This window comes from Paramormyrops kingsleyae, chromosome 13 (assembly GCF_048594095.1).
Source record: "Paramormyrops kingsleyae isolate MSU_618 chromosome 13, PKINGS_0.4, whole genome shotgun sequence".
In the NCBI taxonomy this organism is placed as follows: Eukaryota; Metazoa; Chordata; class Actinopteri; order Osteoglossiformes; family Mormyridae; genus Paramormyrops; species Paramormyrops kingsleyae.
In genome coordinates this window covers 12009669-12022812 of record NC_132809.1, presented here as the reverse complement: position 1 = coordinate 12022812, position 13144 = coordinate 12009669, and positions in this window count along the sequence as shown.

Below are 13144 nucleotides of genomic sequence, written 5' to 3'. Positions count from 1 at the left end.
AGAGTCGCCTTGATGTCAGATGAACGGTGAGCTCGATAATGTAACCCTTCCTTAGGGAAGGGGACCAGAGCACCATATCAGGTCTCAAGGTAGTAGTGGCAATCTCTGGAGGAAACACCAGCTGTTGGCCAGTATCTACCAGCAGTTTCCAGTCGCGTGCTAATCACAGCTTGCCTGTGATTATCAACCCATCTGAGGTGCAGAGGGTCATTGATGAACACATAGTAAGGAGTCAGGGAGCCGTTGCTCAGTCTCCAACATCTATCAAGCTTCGAACTTTTTCTGGGAGATGTCCTTGTCCTTGCAATGAAACCGATATCTGGCACACTAGTGTTGAGCTAATCCTTGAAGACCCCTCTATATCTGATCTGCATAGGGCCGGGAAGATCATGGAGAGTCTCGCCTCCAGCTGCAAACGTCATTAAGCCATTAGGTTGTCATGCTTCTCCACGAACCTACCTTGACTTACTTGATTCAGCTTTTGGTACGGTTGAAGATGGGGATGAGCTGTTCGCGAAATTCATGAACCCTTTTCAGAATGCTGGTGAGAAATCTTAACAGACTGAAAACCGCACTTAATAAAGCAGTTAAGAGAGGTGGAGTATTCTTGCCTGAAGTTGACCGTCATCTTCTCAGGTAGTTTTGTCGAGGCTGCTTGGATGATGCTTTAATCACTGACCTCAGCCTAGAGAAGAAGAAGAACAACCCACAAACTTTTCAAGAGTTTCTTAGGTTGCTTCGCACGCGGGAAGATAAGCATGCAATGAAATTAACACGCATGAAGCAACACCTGGGAACTTCAAAGCAGAAGGAACTTTCACATTCCCAGTCAGCTCAGGTGTACCACCAGGGTACTGTCATTACAGGTGAACTCACTCAGGACTCTGTTTCATCTGAGACTGCTGATTTGCGGAAGCAGATTGCTGAACTCAGAGCTCAACTTGCTGAACTCAAAGCTCCGAAACAGAAGCACACCAGGTTAGCTAAAACCAAACAGTCTTTACCTCCGGTCAGTCAACCATCACAGAAGCCTGTCAGCCAACAAGTCACACATGACACTGCTAAACCCAAAAAATTCAGACCAAAACCAGGGGAGAAGATGGGTATGTTGCAACTGCCTGCACAAACCCTCCAAACTCTGACCTGGTGGAAAGTAAGAGGAAAACACTGAGGGCAAAACAGCAAGAATGGGAAAAACAATTCAGTTGGCTCAGCTTCTTTAAACGCTTAGAGGTTCCAGTTGTGGGACAAACAGGAACTAGCAAATTCAGAGACCGTCCCAACAAACAAAAAAGACGTCATGCACTAATGTTTTGCAAGTCCATGGGAAACTCAGAGATGCTACCTAGGAACTTAGGGCGCTTTTCCACCACACCAGGTACTGTACTTTCTGTACTTTTGGTATTTCCATGAAGTACCCGCTGGATCTGTTCATCTGACCATATGGCAATTAAAGACTATGTTTCCTCATTTGTCCATCCTTCCGTTTTACTTTTTATATATTTTAGTTTCTACTGCTTTTTATTTCGTTTCTTGCTGTTCGCTGTGTGTTTCAAAAGATGGCAGTTGTATTTTGTGTTTCAGCGGCAGGCTATTTGCATAACCAATCGACAGCAAATATGTTTGCAAGTCCCACCCCAAAGTACCGAAGTACCAAAGAAGTGCCCTAGCTGGTTTGGCACTTTCGGTATTGGTACTCGACCGGAAGTCAATGGAAAAGCGAAAGTATCGAAAGTACCGTACCGAAAGTACTGTAATTTGTGCCGTGGAAAAGCGCCCTTAGTAAGATCAAAGTGTACTTCTCAGGTTAAAATAGGTGAGGTGGACTATAGTTGTCTTTTAGATACAGGATCCCAGGTGACTACTATTCCATTTTCCTTTTATCAGAATGGTCTCTCAGTACAGCCCATACAGCCTTTACACCACTTGCTCGAAGTTAGTGGAGCAAATGGTCAGCTTGTCCCCTATAAGGGATATATTGAGGCTCCTGTGACTTTTCCAAAGGAAATAATGGGAACAGAGATCGAAGTAGTCACATTAGCACTAGTTGTCCCAAATTTTGGAGCCTAGCAAACAGTCCAAAGTTTTAATAGGTATAAATACTCTTGATTATCTTTATGAAAAGTATTGTAATTCAGAGAAGCTTGAACTAAACTCTCTAAGTTATGGGTACAGAGCTGTGTTGAAGACTCTTGAACTGCGACACATGCAAATCACAAATGGTTCCTTTGGATCAGTGAAGCTGTGCACAAAAGAACCAGTCGTACTTGCAGCAAGGCAAAGAACTAATGTTAGTGGAGTAGTAAAGATAAATTGTATCAGCTCAGAAAAAATGATCTTTCTTGAGCCTCCATCTGTGTCATCTGTTCCAGGATGTGTACTTTTATGCAGTGCTGTAGTTCATTTGCCATCTGTACACCCTAAATGAGACTGACCATGATGTTATTTTACAGCCTCATTCCATTATTGCTGAAATGTCTCCTGTTGAGGATCATTTCTCATGAATGTGCTGCAAATTCCATAACTTCACCTAGCAGGCCTGACCCAGTTCAGAGAGCAAGCCTCAGCTTTGATTTTGGGGAATCGCCGTTATCACAAGAATGGAAAGATAGGATCACAAAGATGATGAGCAGTATGCCAGAGGTGTTTGCACATCATGACCTTGACTTTGGCTGCACGTCAAAGGTGAAGCATCGCATTCAATTTTCTGATGAAACTCCCTTTAAACAAAGTGCACGGCCTATTCACCCACAGGACATTGCTGCTACCCATCTTCACCTGCAGGAGTTAAAATATGCTGCAGTAATCAGGGAATCAGAATCTCCTTTTGCATCTCCAATTGCTGTACGAAGAACGGAGATGTAAGATTGTGTATTGACTACAGGAAGTTAAACGCTCATACCATTAAAGATTCTTATGGTTTACCCAATCTTGAAGAGTCCTTTTCAGCCTTAACTGGTTTGAAATGGTTCTCGGTACTAGACTTGAAATCTGGATATTATCAGATAGAAATGGAGGAACCTGACAGACATAAAACTGCATTCATATGCCTACTTGGTTTTTGGTAATTCAGCCGAATGCCACAGGGAATTACTAATACCCCAAGTACGTTTCATAGGCTAATGGAGAAGTGCATGGGAGATCTACATCTGAGAGAGGTTCTGGTGTTCCTTGATGATCTTGTCATATTCTCTCAGACCCTTGATGAACATGAGGAACTCATGAAAGTGCTAGGAAGGCTCCGGGAATACGGTTTAAAGTTATCCCCTGAAAAGTGTAGACTTTTCCAGAGTTCAGTACGCTATTTGGGGCATATCATATCAGAAAATGGAGTTGAGACTGACCCTGAAAATATAAGAACCCTTAAAACCTGGCCAAAACCTAAGAACCTCAAAGAGTTAAGATAATTTCTTGGATTCTCAGGTTATTATCGACGATTCATTAACGATTGTCAAACCTCTTAATGAACTTACAGCTGGATACCCCCCTCTTCGCAAAGGAGTAAGACAAGTCCATGCAGTCGGAAAGTATCTGAACCCAAAAGACCCATTCAGAAGCCGTTGGACACCAGCATGTCAAGAAGCTTTTGACAGCGTCATTGATGAGCTCACTAGTGCTCCTGTACTTGGGTTCGCTGATTCAAGCCAGCTTTACACAAGGACAGTTTGGTGATTTTCCTGGTGTTTCACTGATTAAATCCTGTTTCAGCTTAATGTTGGATTCCACATGCATGAAATTCATGCCATTTATGAACAAAAAAGCAACAAAGATCAACGCAGCCTGTGAATGTTACAATGCTTTGGTATATAAAAGAACAAATAGTCACAGAATGACTATTCCTGGGGATTTAGCCCCTTGGAGCAGGAACTCCGTAAATGACATACATTCATATACTCTTTCCACTCAGAGTTTTGCTTACTCTTTCAGTTTTGAATCTTCTCTCCCCAATTTTCCTCAATCACATGGCATTGTGTGCAAGATGATGTTTAACAAAATGGATATTGAATCAAAATAACTGTGTAGGTAGGTGGCCATACAGTATTTCCATAAGATCTTCCAGATGCATAAACTCCTTCATTTTTTGTTATCGGCTGTGACACACTCTGCCGACGTTTGGGTTAATACATTTCCTGCTAGAAGATGTTTTCCACCTCATTTGCTTTACTAGCAGTTCAGGTCGCCATGAACTACTGGCTCAGCAGATACATCCTGAGCCAGGCCCCTCTGGCTGGCTTGACGCTTGATGATTTAATTGAGTGTGAGCAGATATTCTGATGATTAATTGTCAGGCTGTAATGGCCAGTATTGCTGATGTCGTTTTCAACTTAGGAAGGTTCTTTCTAGACGTTGATTTATTCATAATTCTTTCATTCGACAGTAAAAATGTCTAAACTGGAACCAGAACATATAGTATAATCATTAGATTAATAAATAGACAGACAGACAGACAGACAGACGATAGATAGATAGATAGATAGATAGATAGATAGATAGATATAGATATAGATAGATAGATAGATAGATAGATAGATAGATAGATAGATAGATAGATAGATAGAAACCTGCAAAGATTTGTTGAGAGGAACATGTTGACCATTTGGCTTGACAGTGTTACAGTGACCGAGTCCTTTCAGATGATCAATGACAGTATCTGCCAGAGACGTGGGAAGCCAGTTATCTGTCACAATCTCCTTCTAAAGATGTTACATGAAACTTTCAGGATAGGCTCCATCAAAACATATTTACTGCTAAAATAGTCCCCCGTCATTCAGCTTAATTTTTAGTCCTAACCATTCTGGAAAGGTCACATTTAATCTTAAGGAAAATTCTTGGAGCCCATCCCAGAAGCAATGGGCACAAGGGAGGGAATATCCAATGACAGAGCATTAACACCGATTTGACAGCTCCAATTCACTTCAGTGTGTTTTTGGACTTGGGGGGCAGGGGGGTTGGACTGGAGAACCTGGAGGAAACCCCACACACGGAGCCAGGGTGGAGACCTGAACCATGGTCTCAGGAGCCGTGACGCAACACTGCTAAGCACCACACCGCCGTTCCAGCCCACAAGGCTGTCTTGGGTTTGTTAAATAGTGCTTGCATGTTTGATGATGGGGCAGCAGGGTGGCAATGTGGTTAGGGCTGTTGCCTTACAGCTCTAAGACGCAGGTTCGAGTCTCTGCCATGACTCTGTGTGTGGAGTTTGATGTTCTCCCTGTGTCACTCTGGGATTTTCTTTGGGTACTCTGGTTTCCCTCCCTAGTCCAAAAACATGCTATGATGAATTGGAGTTACCTGTGTCTGTGCATATGTGCCCCTTGTGATTGGTTGGTGCCCCATCCTGTGTTGTTCCCTGCCTTGCACCCAAAGGCCCCCTACAACCCCGAATAGAACAAGCAGTTACTGAAAATGAATGGATATTTGATGATAGCTCTTTGCTAATAATTTTGTTCAAAATCATCATCAGGATTTTGCGTGCCCTGAAGCACGTTACGTCATTGAGTCATCAGCGTCCTATTGCTGCTCTATCATGGCATGTTATTGCTGTTTATTGTTATAAATCTAGCCAAACAGAAAGCAGGGTGGCCGCGGCACGACGGCGAGCAGAAAGCCCCCCCACCCCTGGACTTTGTTTTGCAGTCACCGTCGGCATTTTCAGCCGTTTCACACCTGCGTGACTTCGCTGCCGTCATGTTCCCGGCCCGTGGTGTCGCATGCGTGCCAGGTGGCACATCGCAAGCTCAGTTGCACCCTACCCGTCACACAATATGCGGAGAAACAGGCACAGACCGTGCGCACAGTTTGTTTCCATGTCATGCTTTTATGTCCATTAATCATCATTGTTAACTCGACTCAGCTCCGCTCAGAACTGCACAAGGCGCTCCGTTCGTCACAGCCAAGATCACAGATACAGAACTCAAGCGTCCTGTACCCATAAAACTTCATATTCGTGGAAGGGGAAATCTTGGAAATAATGGTGCAGGTGAGGAGGCTAAGATCAGGTGACCTCTGGCCACATAAACGATCTAGCAAATTCTCGTTAAAATAAATAAATAAATAATACCCAAGAAACTCCACAAAACATATTTTGGTGCAAAGACTATGGAAACAACTGGCGGGAATGCAACTTTCTCGGCATAAAACTTGTTAAAAGGTGATACGACTGACATCAAAAAGATTTATGCATCTGCCACAGATGTTCAGCATCACAGAAGGCTCTGAACCAAGGCTCAGTGGTTCTGAGAGTACTCTAACAGCACATTAACCCATAAAAAGAAAGATGTAGAATTATCTCAGGATCTGACGTTAAACTTCACAGAAGGCGTACGAAAAGCCTTGGGACAAATCGTTCTGATGAGCAGACAGGAATATGCGTGGTGTTTCTCCATTTAAACTGCGAGCAGATAAATTCATTTCATTATAGCGTCTTTAAACAGCCAGATTTTATAATGAAATCAGTTTCACTTCACATCACCACCTGTGCTGCGTTTGTTGGGAAACACACAGCATAAAACTGAGATTGTATTTCTTCACTGCTGCAAAAAGCAACAGAATTGTCCATTCCGAATCAGCTAGTAGCTGGAAGAGAAGCTTCCTAGTAATGTAACCATGGTTTCTGACATTTAGACAATAGAGGATGAGCTTTTAACACCCGTTTCTTCAACCGTTTTTCTCCACTTTTTAAGTTGCAAATTTAAAGGGAAGGAAATCAAAAAACTTTCTAAAAACTTCCTTGCTCGCCTCATTCTCATGCTTATGTGTACTACCTTTTCCAGTCTGTGTGATTTCCGTTGATGGCCAAGACCATCAAGAAGCATGTTTAAGAGACGGTAGGGTTGTAGGTTCCCCAGGAAGTTCAGAATTCCCCATCCATTAGAGAGCTGATTGCATAGTAGATATTGGTTAGCATGGTACTTGCATAGTACCAGGATTGCTTTTCGCTACTTTACCTGTGACCGAACCTGAGCTGCATCAGCAAAGTATCCTGCCAGGAATCACAATTAAATTGTGATATATTGTGGACAAAAGCTAAATGACGAAACTCAAATAAGAAAGGCACGTGCCTCACGACTGCTGTGGGAAAGGGGCCACACTTTACAGCCACCACCAGCGATGACGCACGGTGACGCTGTCCCATCACACGTTCTTCTGCGTTTTGGACAGGCTGTTTTTTAACTGCTCATCCCGATGAGACAGCTAAGCCGGACTGGATAACAACAAAAGAACAAGCATTTTGAACCGTGCTCCGAGGGTCAATGTGCAGGACGATTCTTAAGAATACCTATTATGTGCTCTGACAGTAATAAAAATAGCCGGGGCCTATTGTAAAATATCAGACCCCTATAGTTATGGCTACTGACTAATTACGAGGAGCACAGGTTTCTGATTGGACTTAAATCTTAACCCAGGATTAGTGCCAAGTTCCAAAGCAATGTCAGCAATATGTTGGGTTTTTATGGTACAGAAATACTGTCCCTAAGCTAATGTATTGAAGCTAAACAGTGCTGTGTTACATTTGGGGGGGGGGTTCTATACCCCATCACTTCACCTTACTCTTCTCTGCTGTTTGCTTGTCGTATATGTGCACGGCGTCACCATTGGAGTCACAGTCCAGCAGTGAACCTGAGAGAGAACGACCCAGTGAGACCTCATAAGAGACATGCCCAGCACCAACAAGCTCACGTTCACATGCATACTTAATTATAACTGATTTACACGATGAACAGTCTAGCTAATAAAAATGTAGTCAGTCACTGTGACCAAAAGCAGTCATAAGTGAGTGAGTAAAATGGATTGGCAGCAGAGTTTGCCACATGTTGACTCTTGATTAGCCAGAACTTGGACGAATTGAGATATCACAGGCCCCTGGGTACAAACGTGTCACAGCCTCCCCTAAGTTATTGAAGGGGCCCTGTGACCCCAAAAACCACGTTTAGCCAAAACTGGTATAATATCCAGGACGGCCCTGGGCCTTACTGAATAACTAGCACTGCCTGGGGGACATCGCTTGCCCCCCCCCCCCCCCCCCCACTAAGAAGTTGGGCCCCCGGGCTCAGACTCAGTGGGCCTCAGCCATAATCCACCCATGACCAAGTCACACCTTCATTCCCACCATATACGGTGTAATCCCATGCAGAATTGCAAGATCCGCTGCGTATCTGAATTATGCATATTTTCCCCAAATCAGTCGAGTGAATCGCAGCAGCCGGACGCAAACTATAGGTTGCAGTACATCAATACCACTGTAATGGAGGATCTAAACTCAAGCACAGAATCAACGGTGGAACAAACATCAGCTGTGGATACCAACCAAAATCCCAGACCTGCAGTCGAGCGGAGACTTCCAGGACACAGGCTGTGTGTGAAGGGGTCCTGTGCTGGGGAGAAAAAGCTGTTCTGCTTCAGCTTCTTTAACATCCCAGACATCATCACATTGTTGGTTAGAGCCTACATTCAGGATTTGCAGTTCTGCTTCTCAACTCCACTTCATGGCAGCGCTTGGAGGTAGGCATCGCGGCTGGATGCAGAGTCTCTCCCTTGGCGTTTACCATGGCGATGGAGATCATCATTCAAGCCTTAAAAAGGGGTCATTGGTGGACAATGAGTCAGATCTTGTCTGCGCCTCCCTCCCCTCAGAACCTACATGGATGACATTACCACCCTAACTACCACCGTCCCGTGTGCTAGGAGACTGCTCAGAAAATTGGAGGAGAACATCAGTTGGGCCCGGATGAAGGTAAAGTCATCTAAGTCACGCAGCATCTCAGTGGTGAAGGGAGTGCTTACTGACCAGAGGTTCGTCATCGGCGATGATCCAATCCCCACAGTATCTGAACAGCCTGTAAAAAGCCTTGGAAGGTGCTACGATGCAAGCCTGAAAGACAGAGACCAGGTAAAACAACTGTGCAAGGACATTAATGCTGGCCTATGGTCCATTGACAATACCCAACTTCCTGGGAAATTAAAGACCTGGTGTTCCCAGTTTGGTCTCTTACCCTGGGCATTGTGGCCCCTCTCAGTCTATGAGGTCCCCATCTCAATAGTCGAGAAGCTGGAAAGAGGAGTCACAGCCTACATCAAGAAGTGGCTCAGAGTTCCACGGTGCCTCACCACCATAGGCCTCTATGGAGATGGTGTCCTCAGGCTGCCCCTCACCAGCCTCACTGAGGAGTACAAGTGCACTAAAACATGACTGCGGATGACACTGAACGATTCTCAAGGCAAAGTGATGAGGAGCAACGCACCAACCTTGGCTACTGGGTGAAAATGCAGACCAGCAACAGTGGTGAAAGAGGCAATATCAGCTCTCAGATATGCTGACATCTTGGGGAATGTTCAGCATGGAAGAGGAGGCCTTGGACTAACAACTAGCCGCCCAGCCTGGAGTAAGGCCACTGCTCCAGCACAGAGGAGGATGGTGATAGAGGAAGTGCGCCTTCAGGAAGAGGCTGCAAGGTGGGAAAAGGCGGTCTCCCTCGGTAAACAGGGGTAGTGGACACGGTGGGACAATGTCGAAAGGAGGAAGCTCACCTGGAATGATGTGTGGGCTATGGAGGCGAGGAGTTTGAGCTTTACCATCAGAGCCACTTATGACGTCTTGCCAACACCAACCAATCTCCACCAGTGGGTTGGTGTAGATCCAGGGTGTGCTCTTTGCTCCAGGCCAGCCTCCCTCCACCACATACTCACAGGGTGCAAGACCATTCTCACCCAAGGGCGATATACTTGGCACCACAACCAGGTCCTAAAGAGCCTTGCGTCCACATTGGAAGAAAAACGATCTATCATCAATTCCTCATCACCACCAATATCTAACCCCCCATGGATGACTACCTTTGTCCATGAGGGGGCTACAGTTACCAGGAGCAACTCCACACCATCGGAGAGGCAAGCTGTGATTAGCATGCGACTGGAAACTGCTGGTAGATATTGGCCAACAGCTGGTGTTTCCTCCAGAGATTGCCACTACTACCTTGAGACCTGATATGGTGCTCTGGTCCCCTTCCCTAAGGAAGGGTTACATTATCGAGGTCACCGTACCCTGGGAGGATTCCGTGGATGAGGCATATGAGCGAAAATATCTACGCTATGCCGAGTTAGCTGCTGAAGCACAACATCGCGGCTGGACCATAGAAGTTCGCCCAGTGGCAGTTGGATGCAGAGGGTTTGTAGCAACATCTACCGTCAAACTGCTGAGAGACCTGGGAATCAGGGGCCAGAGCCAGCGTGCAGCCATCAAAGCTGCATCAAAGGCAGCAGAGAGAAGCAGCCAGTGGCTCTGGTTGAAGAGGAATGCCCCCTGCTGGGCTCCTAAGTGACAAGCTTAGGCTGTCATATATAGTTTCATGAGATGTCCGTCATCTGACATCAAGGCGACTCTCTTGACTTATTGGGCATGGGACGCAAGCTTAGGGCTGATCACCCTATAGCTGGCCGCCTCAGGTGAGGGTGTATAGTGTGAAAGGCCGAAACACCCCATGAGCCAGAGGAGCACTACTGATGATGCATCCCAAAATTTTTCAACCTACACCACACTTCTCCAAGTCTAATTTTCGCCATCCACCAACAAGCTTAACAGTGAACCTATTGTACGTGCTTGCAGAAAGGATAGTAACACCTCATCATTGCACAAAGGATAGTAACATCTTAACCTGTGTTTTAGAACCTTCCAAGACTCGCTGCGTATCTGAATTATGCATATTTTCCCCATGTTTTGAAACTGTGTTTCAGTTACTGTCTCTAACTTGTCCATAGTGTGTGATATGTGTCCCTTGGGGTGCTGGAGGAGCATGGATACCCTGGCAGATCCAAGGGGCCCAGCACTGTACAGGGGCCACAATAGGGGCATAGATACCCTGGCAGATCCAAGGGGCCCAGCACTGTACAGGGGCCACAGTAGGGGCACGAATACCCTGGCAGATCCAAGGGGAACAGCACTGTACAGGGGCCACAGTGGGGGCACGGATACCCTGGCAGATCCAAGGGAACAGCACTTTACAGGGGACCCAGATTCTACTGTGGCCCACTCAGGAGGTTCTACCATGTGGACCCCCCCCTTGCTTGGTAAATTTAACCATGGCGGAACTATATTTCATCAGATTGAAAGTGCAAATCCTAGCAGGGGGCCTAAGGTGAATTTTGTTGGGGGGACCAGAATTTCTAGGTACACCCGTACATGTGCCTATCCCAGACAAAATAATGCACAGGACAGGGGTACACTCTGGACAGGATGCTAGTCTATGCCAGGATGCATACACATACACACTCACTACATGTATGTCTTCGGACTGTTACTCTTGTATGTTAAGCAGGCTATGGCTTTCTGACCCTAAAAACTGATGACTTCAACATTTCATCTTAGAACCACAGCAGATCAGATTGTTAGAAAAAAACATGCCTTTGTCATTGTGAGTTAGTCACAGCATATAAAATGCAGGACAAATCTGATGGGTTAGAATGTCTTCTCAGTGCAAACCTAACTGGCATGTTTAAATTAAGAAAAAAATTCATACTCCACTGACGTGGCTGCTTTCCAGGAGACTTTACCGAAATCCACCGCAAAGCATGAAATGCGATGAATTTGCAGGATCGGTAGTAAATATTTAAACCACCGCTGTAGTTAGTCTAAACAAGATGGTCGGCATCATAGTCTTTAAGTCTGACTTTTAACTGTAATACTATCCAGGTGGTGTTTCACTTATGAGAGTATCTGTCATTGTTACACATCTCCATCTCACATTGCCCGGGTCACCGGGCTTTCCTCTGAGCCTGTTTCCCTCCCCCGCGGATCGGTCATTTTCTGGACGGTCAGTGGATATTCGGGCGACTTGCCAGCCATGTGTGGGGAAGCTCACTGTGTCATCAAAGTGACAGGCTCCACCAATGAAGTGCTGCTCGTTCTGCAGCCATGTGCCAAGTAAACTGAAGAAGTGTTGGGGTTTTTAACAGAAAACCTTTTGCTTGTTTTGTAGCCTTCTGCTCTCTTCCTTTCGCAAAGTACACATTATAACAGTGGCACGGCTTGACTGCTAGGCCCGACAAAGGCAACAGAGCAAAAGGCAAGCCTTGTGCCACTCATAACATTGGGAGCCAATCAAAGCTGTGCTTTGTGGGTAAAGGGACCACGTGTCTAAAGAGTTTCAAGCTGGGAGCCAAGGCATCAGGCCTGGTTGTGCCTCACAACCAATTCCTGCGTGGCTAATGGCAACAAATGCCTGGGCAGTGGGCCCACCGTTCGCAGTAGTCTCCAGCCTCTGTGAAGTCTTGTATAAACAGCTGCAGGGCAAAAACAAAGTCCAATTATCATCTGGCACCAAGACCAACCAGAGTAATCAGGACAGAAGCAACCAGTTGAAGCAGGTTTACTTCTGTATGCTCCAGCACCCCAAACCATTCCCCCTCAATTTCAGTCTGGCTTTGGTAGCTGAAGTTACCTATCAGCCAATTAAACAAGAGAGTAACTCTGACTCAACATTGGATAGATAATAGCCTCTTAAAATCTCTTAAACCTGTTGAGTAATTGAAGGTTCAAGTTCTCTTCTTGAAAAACATGAAACGTAAGCTTTTTCAATGGAGATTTTGTCATGGTCTAACAGATGTTCAAATTGGCGTGTCACAAATGACGGTTGGACATGTGATGCGTGAGCCACAGTGTCACGCGGATGACGTCCATGTGTCCCATGCCAGCAAAAGTGGGAAACGCTGGCTGGCGTGGCGGACGGGGTTCGCGTTCGGAGGTCTACCGAGCTGCATTATTGCTGGATTCCCTTCCTGAGTAATGTTTTGCTCTCTCTATGGGATTTACACTTTGTGCCCAAAGACTCTGGCTTGGGAATTTATGAGCCAAAAACTCATGGAACAGGCAGGACTGAGACCAATGCAGATAAATGTCCCTGTTCAAAGTAACACATAGTCACAAAAAAAAAACAAAAAAAACAAACGTGGGACGTGAATTCTAGTGTTTCAGTAGTTGTGCACTCAACATGAGGAAACAGAAATGTTTGTGGTCTGTTCCTATTATGTACATTTAAACAGACTTCTGCTATGCTGAGAAATCACTGTAGCTGTAAATTTTGGATCAGTTATTCATTCGCAAAAGTTCAAAGTACAAACCCTTGTACATTTCATGGGAACATTGCAAAATGGC